Here is a 10,832-nt window from a genome sequence, read left to right on the forward strand (position 1 = left end):
TATGGGTGTTCTCGCTTATGCGTACCCATAATGAAAGTGAGCGTACGCACGCGTGTATGGTCCGTACCACTATGGGTACACATACGCGAGAACACCCATAGTGATAGTGAGCGTACGCACGCGTGTACGGTCCGTATCACTATGGGTGTTCTCGCGTATGCGTACTCATAGTGGTATGGACCGTACACACGCCTGTACGCTCACTATCACTATGGGTACACATACGGCAGCACTCCCATAGTGATAGGGAACGTACACAGGCCCTCTGAGCGAAAGTACGGTGCCTTTCACACATCACAGTGGTGACAGGCAGCACACATGAAGGAATAGGGCTGACATACTTGTCCATGGATGGACATCAAGGCATTGTCTGGGCAGTACTACATGTGTGGGGCACAGGTGTGAAAGGCTGTGATGTGGCACATTACTCCTGAGTCGAGAAGGCACCAGATGTATGATGAGATGTGTACAGATGTTATGTGTGATGGTGCAATGTGTGCCAGGCATGCCCTTCACTCCTTTGACATGTGTGCATGTCGTACTGCACACTTGGGATGAGCGTCACTGGCATGGCACAGTCAACAACACACGCATGTGTCCCCTGATGCCCGCTACAGGGGTTACCACACCATACATGTGACTACCCACGGTGCACGATGTGACTATGTCATGTATGTGTGGGGGCTTCCCATTAGCTTGATGTTGGTGCTCCCTCAAAAGCATCAGCTGTTGCAGCAACCAACATGTGTCTGTGTGTAGATGGACATGGCACACTGTTACGCACACCAGGCCACATGTGGTATCGGATGTGAGATGCGTATGTATGCATGGGACACGGAGTAGCGTAACAAGGACCTGTCTGCATCCTCTCTATAAATGTGTGGTGAGTCATTACATGTACACCTTATTGGCAAGGTGTGTGGGCTGTCCTAGTGTAATGTCATGTGACCTGTGGCTCTAGTGTTCCGCTACCAGTCTCTGAAATCGACATCCTACTTCTGCTGATGTGTTGATGTATGTCACTCCTGTGTTGCGTCTGGCTGTTCACTTACACTGGGACACAGCTAATCCCATGCCATGGCATGTGGAGGTTCACAATCTCCGTGTGTAGCTGGGTCTTGGTAGGAGTGTCACCTGGCAGCCATACGTGTCCAGGGCATGTGGCACATACCTGACTCTGTATGTCGCATATGTGTATTGACAGATTAACATGTGCTCAGCACCAAAAATGTGTTGTTGTAGTGCACTCACACTTCCTTGTCACTTCCAAATTACTGCAGAGCGCCGCCTCTTCCCCGAGCAATTCCGGACTTGGCTGACATGCGGGAGAATGACTGTATCCGGTGCTACCGCTTCCCGCAACCATTGATTGAGGAGTTGACGGCGAGGCTGGCACCACACCTGCAACCGCTGCACAGGTATCCTACGGCACTGACACCCAAGCTGAAGGTAATGGCAGCCCTACATTTTCTTGCCATGGGTACCTTTCAAAATACCATCGCTCATGTTGGTGGCATGTCCCAGAGCATGTTCTGCCGTGTGCTGCATGATTTCTTAGAGGCCATGTTGCTTCACCTGGATGAGTTCATCCATTTCCCAACCCCTGAAATGTTGACTGGGGTCAAGCATGGATTCTATGCCCTGGGAGGGATGCCCCATGTCATTGGGTCCATAGATGGGACACATGTGGCTTTGGTACCACCACAGGCACAGGAGGTAGCGTACAGGAAAAGCAAGCACTACCACTCCATCAATGCCCTTGTGGTGTGTCTGTCCAACATGGTGATTTCACATGTCTGTGCTCGTTTTCCAGGATCAGCACACGATGCCTACATCATGAGGCGTAGCAGGGTGCCTGAAATGATGACGCAGCTGCGCAACGAACGAGCATGTGTTGTTGGTGGGTACAGTCTGTCAGTCCTGTATTTTGCGTAGACTCCCAGCACGACCGCTCCTCCTGTCCTACTTATGTCCATGTGCTTTCCATGTAGGGGACGCTGGCTATCCCAACATGCCATGGCTGATCACACCTCTCCGCAACCCCATCACGCCTGCCCAGCTCCGCTACAACACCGCCCATGGCCGGACAAGGCGAGTGATAGAGAGGACATTTGGCCTCCTGAAGAGCCGATTCAGATGCCTCCACAAGACCGGCGGCGCCCTCCCATATGCCCCGGCGAAGGTCTGCAAAATCTTCATGGTCTGCTGCATGCTGCACAACATGGCAGTTGAGAAAGCTGTGCCACTCATCCTGGATCAAGATGATCAGGACCATCCACCCGTGGAGGACCAAGGTCTTGGCAATGGGGCTAGTGATGTGGAGGATATGGTCCTGCAAGAGGACATCCGGAGTCGGCTCATACGTGACATCTTTGCTTAGTGGTGAGTACCAGTGTCTGTGTGTGCACGCATTGGTCCCCGTGTGGCATGTGTTGTGATGTGTGTGTCCATCTGCATGTATGCCACGCGAGTCAGAGGTGTGTGTGGATGTGTCACTGGAGTGATGGTGCCAGTGATGAGTGTATTTCCCCAGTCATAATAGTGACCTAGCATGTTGTCATCCTTACATGTGTCGAGTACATGCACATGCAAGTGGCTGTGCTTTTTGTGGCTGACTTCTTGTGTGTCTCTCATCCCCAGGTACTTGCGCATGCCGTCTGCTGGTTGCATTGTTGTGGCACTGCTATTCCTCATGGACACGTCATCGTGTGCTGACTCAGCGTTACACGCACAGACAAGTTTGGAAGTCTCCTTAGGGTAAGGGATGCATCAGGGGTGTATTGGGTGTGGCTGTTGTTTACGATGTGTGCACACTGCCCCTGTCGATGTTTGGTTCCTCTGCAGACATGTCGCATCACCATGGGACACATGACATGCAGCTGGGTACACCTGAATAGATGGTCAGACTTGTTGACAGTCATCAGTGATGGGATTGTGGATTGTGATGATGGCATCAATGTGTGTTACACTGCCCTCTGACACATACGGTTTGCATTGGCTTGACATGGTGTGGGACTTCCACATCAGAGGATCAATGGTGTATGGCAGCCTCTCCGTGAGCAGCAGGGGGTGTTTAGCTGTTAGCCGACACTTGTGTGCCAGTTCCATGGCTATCACGCATTTGTGCTGCAGAAGGGGGGTTCCAGTGTTGGACCCACATGTTACTCCACATGACCTGTTCATGTGTACTCCGAGTTGCCTCTGCATTCCCAAATACATGAATAATAAAGGTGTCCCTATGCCTCCAAGGTGCCTATTCTCAGTCAATGCTGGTGTGTTGCCACGGTGCATACGGCATGTCTGGCATGGTTTTCCGTGATAGTGGCTATGTGTCTATGTGTCGAGTAGCAAGATGCATGCTGTTTGTGTGGGATTAGACTGTGTATTGTGCATGATGTCCATGACTGTGTGGGTATTGTGACATGTGCCATCCCCATGCATCCAACGTTGGCCAGGCCACCATTCTCTGCATCCACCTGACTCAAGCTTGCAGGACATGGTTCTGCCACCTGTCCACACATACCTGGGTGCCTCCCAGGACACTCCACATGATCCCTGACCACTGCACATGGCTGTCGCTGTACTCAATATGTCTGTCGGCACGGTTGTGCGGCCACCCCCTCAGCTGGTTGGGCCCATCACGGGTGTGTATGGTACTCCATGTCCGTCTTGCCTAATACATTGTGACCCATGTGTGTCCTGTGCCAGACTCAGGCCCCAGTGTGTGGATGGTTGAAGTCAAATGAGAACTCAGGCATGGTTAGACTTTACAAAACACATGTAAGGTAATAATGCAAAATGTAGGCATCATCTCTTTATGGTGTAACTTTTTATTTTGGTTGGGGTACGTGGGAGGGGGGGTATGACATGAGGGGCTTTCCGGGTGTGTGGAATCCAAAGTTCACTAGGGGAGTTGGTGTCCTTGCCATTGAAAATCCTCAGAGTCCATGCCACAGTCTTTGTCAACATTGGTCAGACAGTGACCAGCAAGTCCATGTGGCAGAGAATGTCTTTTGCTGCTGTGCTGCTGTTGGTCCAGTGGGCCAGGTGCCAGGCCAGGTGTCCTGGGAGATGGTGCTGTTGCGCCGACCCTCACGGTCTTTTCCGTGGACGACCCGCCCTCCTGCGGGGACCCTCAGAAGCAGGCCGTGACGATGTTTGGGATGCTCCGTCGGATGACTCCTCCTCCTCCTGATCCCTCCCTGTGGGTGGTGATGTTCTACACCTGGTGGCACAGGGAGGGTTGCCCATGTTGTCGGCTATCCGACGGAGTGTACTGTGAATTCCCGTGAACACCGTCACGAGCTCAGCCTGTCTGTCCTCCATCCGCCCTTGGTGTCGCAGTAGACAGGCATGTTGCTCCGCATGTTGCTGGGCCTGCTGGGTCTTGATCTCATCGAGGGTCCCCTTCATCTCGTTGAGGGTGGACACAACCTGGGCCATGCCCGCGGTGTCCTGCCGGTATGTGTCCAGGATGTTTCGGACATGGGAATATACCAGTTCCGCAGCCAACAGGTCAGGCTCGCGCCTCTGCCGTCCTCCACTCCCACCACCCCTGCCCACTTGCACCTGGCGTGCCCTTGTGGGCACATCGGGTCTCCGGGACCCCTGAGGGGTGGCATTGGCATTGTCGCCTGCCTCCTCCTGGGTGCCCGGTACACCGTGTCCCTCCTGGCCAGCCTGGCTGCATTGTGGTGGTGGGGCAGGGATCCTGGGTGTCTCCTGGGATGTGGCAGGAGTGGGGGTGGTGGTTGGCCCAGTTGTACCTGACGCAGGTGCTGCAGGTCGTTGGACACCAGAGGGGCCAGGTTGGTCGGGGTCGGGTTCGTCCACAGAGTGGTGAGAGTTGTCGCTGCCGGTGGCTCCGTCATCCCGCCGAGCTGGGTCCTGTGAGTCTTCCCCCCCAGTGTTGGGGGGTGATCCACGACGTTGACCTGTGTGTGAGAGAGACAATGTTAATTTTGTTCCATGCAACATCCATGTTTCATTGGTTTCTAAGTTGGCACATTTCCTCTGGGAATTTGGATATGTCTTGCATTCCACTCACAGTGTACTTGTGCATGGGTATGTCCCTTGGCCACAGCTTTTGCAACTTTACCTATGTGTGGCACAGTCTTACTTGCTGCGTCAATTGTGACTGCAGTCAGCAGTGGAGTGGGCAGGTGTGGCGAGCCATGCATTGGCGCCTTCCGTGTTGCACTGTACGTGGGCACATGGAGTGGTTCCACACACTTAGATAATGCAGGTAGCTGTCATTGTGCTAGTGCACAGGTTGTGACATGGCCCTGTGTTTTGCCATGGAGAAGAGGGGGGGGTTCTGGCACTGGCCACCCTTGTCTACATGCACGCAGTCCACCTGCTGATGAGCAGACATTCCCACACCCCACAAGGCTGAATTGCTCTACCTGTGTGTCCCTTTATCGCTCCCTCTCTGTCCCCCTCACTCTCCCTCCCTCTGTGTGTCAGCCTCCTCCCTCTGTCCGTCTCCCTGTGTCTCCCTCCCTCTCTGTCCCCCTCTCCCTCCCTCTGTGTCTCACCCTCTGTCACCTCAGCCCAGCTTCCTGGGCACACACTGTTAGCAGATCTTTGAATGGCCCTTGGATTGTTGATGTGAGTTTGTTTCTGATCTCCAGGCACCCATTGGGTGTAGTGTCTGTGTCTGCGCTGCTGCTGTGGTGGTGTGTGCTGCCACTCTTTCACAGTGTTGGCTGTTCATTAGCTGCTGTCATGTGCAAGAACGTCCCGTCACCCCCATGTGTTGATGCAAGGCGTCCGCCATTTGCTGGCAAGTCTTTCCTGTGTGGGGACACACTGTTTGTCTGGCTGTGACCTAGGCCATATGGGCAGTGGGTATTGTTGTCTGCTTCTGAGTTGCACTGTGTGATTTTTGGGGCCCACACTCCCGCCATCCGGCTTACCGTGTCTTGTGTTGGTGTTTTCTGTGGCCTGTGACTTGGCATTGTCCAGCTGGGTGCATGGGGCATGGTGGCGCCAGTGGCATGTGCGTGTTCATGGAGTGTGGTTGAGTCATGCGATAGCTTGGGGTGGTTGCGTGCCTGTTTGTGAATTTGGTTGTGGATGACGTTCCCCCCATGTGAGGTGAGTTGTTTGTGTACTCACCCGGGTCTCGGAGTCCTTCTAATCTGTCCACTGCCACCACCGGCAGTATGGCCATCACCCTCTCCTCCCAGGGATGGTATTGTACGGGTCTGCGGGGCGGCCCTCCTCCAGTGACGTTGGCCTGGTTGTGTTCGTCGGTCATTTTGGCTCGGACCCTCCTCCGCAGATCGTACCACCTGGCTTGGCATTCATGCCTGGTCCTTCTGGTGTCCGCAACAGCATTCACAGCATCGACAATCGTCTGCCACATGGCTGTTTTTTCTGAAATGCTGGTCTGTCTGACCAATGTTCCAAAGAGGTGTGGCTCGACTGTGAGGATTTCATCGACAAGGACCTCCAACTCTCAGCTAGTGAACTTTGGATTCTTGTTAGTGGGCATGGTGAGGGGTGTGGGTGTGGATGGTGGGGGGGTGTGGATGGTTGTGGGTGTGTGGGTGTGGTTGTGCAGGTGTGTGTGTGAATGTGATGAGGGGGTGTTTGTGAAGGTGTGTGTGTGAAGGTGTACAAGTGTAAGGTGTAGTAAAGGTTCTAGTATGGTGCTGTAGGTTGTCTGTGGGGTCTGGCAGCAGTGAGTCTGTTGCAAAGGCTCATGGTTTGTGTGTGTGGGCCCTTTTTATTGGTCCATTGGTGGGTGTGGCTGTGCTTGAAGTTTGGGTGGGTGTGTTATAAGCAGTGGTTGTCTTTTGGGCCTCTGTTTGGGATTTTGGCAGTTGCAGGTCAGTGAATGTGTTCTTTTTGTGCTTGTTGGACATGTTTTGTGGCTTTGTGCCATTCGAATGGTGTATTCTTGTGTTGTTTTGCTTTGTCCTGGTTGTGTACGTGCGTTTTTAGCGTGTGTACGGTGTGTACTTCGGGAATTTAGTTGTACAGTGCTGTTCTTGTGTCTGGCTTGGTACGACTCGTACATGCGCGATGTTGTGTGAAGGTGCTGGTGTTGGGGCCTGGGGTGCGCTCCGTACTTAGAATGTTGGGGTGGGGGTACGCTCCATGCATACGCGGGTGGGGGTACACGTCGTACATACACGGTTGGGGTGGGGGTACGCTCCATGCATACGCGGGTGGGGGTACACGTCGTACATACACGGTTGGGGTGGGGGTACGGGTCATACATACACGGTTGGGGTGGGGGTACGGGTCATACATACACGGTTGGGGTGGGGGTACGCTCCATACGTACGCGGGTGAGGGTACGGGTCGTACATACACTGTTGGGGTGGGGGTACGCTCCATACGTACACGGGTGAGGGTACGGGTCGTACATACACGGTTGGGGTGGGGGTACGCTCCATACGTACGCGGGTGAGGGTACGGGTCGTACATACACTGTTGGGGTGGGGGTACGCTCCATACGTACGCGGGTGAGGGTATGGGTCGTACATACACGGTTGAGGTGGGGGTACGCTCCATACGTACGTGGGTGAGGGTACGGGTCGTACATACACGGTTGGGGTGGGGGGTACGCTCCATATGTACGCGGGTGAGGGTACGGGTCGTACATACACTGTTGGGGTGGGGGTACGCTCCATACGTACGTGGGTGAGGGTACGCGTCGTACATCCACGGTTGGGGTGGGGGTACGGGTCGTACATACCCGGTTGGGGTGGGGGTACGCTCCATACGTACGCGGGTGAGGGTACGGGTCGTACATACACGGTTGGGGTGGGGGTACGCTCCATGCATACGCGGGTGGGGGTACGCGTCGTACATACACGGTTGGGGTGGGGGTACGGGTCGTACATACACGGTTGGGGTGGGGGTACGCTCCATACGTACGCAGGTGAGGGTACGGGTCGTACATACACAGTTGGGGTGGGGGTACGCTCCATGCATACGCGGGTGGGGGTACGGGTCCTACATACAAGGTCGGGGTGGGGTTACGCTCCATGCATACGCGGGTGAGGGTACGGGTCGTACATACACGGTTGGAGTGGGGGTACACTCCATACATTCACGGGTGGGGGTACGTCTCGTACATACACGGGTGTACATACACGGGTGGGGATTCGACTCGTACATAGGAGGGCTGGGGGGGTGTTGGGCGCGTATGCGGGCACATGTCTCCATGGTTGCTATGGGAGTTCGGTGCGGACGGTGTTTTTTCCATACGGTTGTAACATCGGACGCACGGGATGGATCGTGATTCCGCGGTCGGACTTCACTTTTCACATTTGTACGGTAAATCATCCGGGGACGTGTCGGACACATTTTCCGACCCGAGGATGTGTGGGGAATAATTCCCAATGCGATTCGTATGGACTTTTTACCATGCGATTCGTGATTGGCAGTTTGTACGGCACTTGTACGATTCGTACGGTAAAAAGACCGGATACGAGTCGTATGGGGAATTTTTTTACAGGATCGTAATCGGCACCTATATATTTGTCTTCATATATATTTATACATTGGTATGTTTAGTGATACATGTGTTGATAATTGCTCATATATATTTGCATTTTGTATGTTTGTGAGAAATATACGTTTAATGCAAAATAATATTGGTATATTAATTAACAGTTTATTTTTTATCATTCACATATTTCATTTAACATAGTAGTATTGGTAAATACAATATTGCATTTTAATATTGTACTTTAGAAAACAATCATATTTTCACCTAACAGTTTAAATATATACATAATTAATACCGTATTAATATTATTAATATGTTTATTATTAATAGTATTAATAACTAAATTGGTTATATTTTCATTATTGTTGTAAAAGGAATATTGCATTTTCATTTAATTGCATTTCACAAAACATAATATAACTTTAATAGTATATTTTTATATATAGTAGACTTGTTGAATTAATATTATTAATATATATTTTTTAATAATATTAATATTTACATTATTTAAGTGTTTTGTATTTTGGTGTGAAGTAATGTATTTATTTTATATTTTAATATGTAGAGTTAATAATCCTATTGATTTTTAATAATAAAAATTAATATATGTGTTATATTATTTATTATTAATGTTGTACTAGTTTGACGAAATTTTGTGAAATTCATTTTTTTTTTTAACCTTTTAGAAAATATTTTGGTAAAAGTTTTGGTAAGTTTACTGTATGTTTTATTATATTTAAGTTTAACCTTTTTATTTATTCAATCCTTTTTGTTGAAGGGGACTATTTTTGTAACCGCTTAGTGTCGTTTTGGGTTATTTCGCCGGGATGATTTTGCGGTTGGGAGCTGTGTCGCTTGGAGGCAGGTAAGAGGTATTTCTTATTGTTTAAATTAGGTTTAAAGGTAATTTGGATGTAGTTTGTTGGTTTGTAGTATTTAGAGTTTGGTGGTTGTGTTTCTGGTGTAATTTAGGTGTGTGTTACGTGTGGGAATTTTCGAGCAGGTTCTGTGTTTTAGGACTCGTGTTTCTGTAGTAGTGTTTGAAGATATTTATATGTGTATTGTTATTAAATGTTCTTAAACGTTTTTAGAAGTTGTGTTTATGTATTTTTGTGTGGGTGGGTATGTTTTTTTTGGTTTTACAGGTTTCTCTTTGACGACGTCGCTTTTTGGAGAATGTTACCGTTTTTTTTTTAAGAGGTGTGTATTAGTTTTGTGAACTAATGTTTATTTAACACACTGTTAATTTTTCGCATTTTCATAGAGTGTTTTTTACTCTTTAAGCATTTTCGGGTTTTTGAAGGGTTTGCCAATTGGATTTATCACCAAATGTTTTTTTTTTGGATCGGTTGCTCTTTTTTTTTTGGACAAGGTGTGTGTTCGTTTTGTAAGATAATCTTTATTTAACACACTCTTTATTTTTGCCATTTTCTTGGAGCATTTTTTACGTTTTATATTCTTTCGGGTTTCTTATGCCATTTAAAGTTGGATTGGAATTGTTTTTGGACATGTTTGCATTTTTGCATTTTTTTTGGGGCTTATTTAACGTTGTTTGGGATACATCGACACCTGGATGGACTTTGACGTTCTCTTTCATTGGATTTGGTGCTACAACAACTGTAAGTAATTGTTTTAATGGTATGTGGGAGGGAAATGTCATTTATTTCTGTTTTGCTATGTATTGTATTTAGTTAAATATTATTATTTTGTCAATATATTTTTTATATTTTATCAATTGTATATATTTGACAAATTAATAATGTTTCATGAAAATATGGAAGTATTTTATTTATGCATATGTTGTGATTTATATGACAATGTTTTCATTTATGTTTATATTGGAATTAAAGGATGCTTTTTGCAATTAGGGATAAGTATTCTAAGCCTCGTGTTGTAGGATAGAGTATAACTTGGCTTTGGAGAAGTTCATACATTTTATTTGTTAGCTTACTTACTTTTGGTTTAATTAGTGTAATGGATTGTTGTATCCTTAGTTTTTGGTAGCTTTGCTCCTTTTGAATACTTTGTAGTAGTTTTAGAAGTGTGGGTGTACCTCTCCCTGTTGTTGCCTGGAAGGCGTTATGCCATCCTTCAACGGCGTTGTTACTTTTGGCTTCTTTGTTTAGGGTACTGAGGTACACGTTCCACCATGGTATGTGGAACTTTGGTAATCTTCTGTGGCCTGATCGGTGTAGTCTCCCTACCCATGTGTCCTCAAAGTAATCCAGTAGTGGACTTAACTTTTCTTCATTTCTTTTGTAGAATGGACTCTCTATTAGTAGGTTATAGTGTTCTGGTACGTCAGTCACAGGGACATAGGCTAGGGCTATTAGTTTTTTTATATTGTATGCTAAGGTGCTAT

This window comes from Triturus cristatus, chromosome 4_1 (genome assembly GCF_964204655.1).
Source record: "Triturus cristatus chromosome 4_1, aTriCri1.1, whole genome shotgun sequence".
Classification (NCBI taxonomy): Eukaryota; Metazoa; Chordata; class Amphibia; order Caudata; family Salamandridae; genus Triturus; species Triturus cristatus.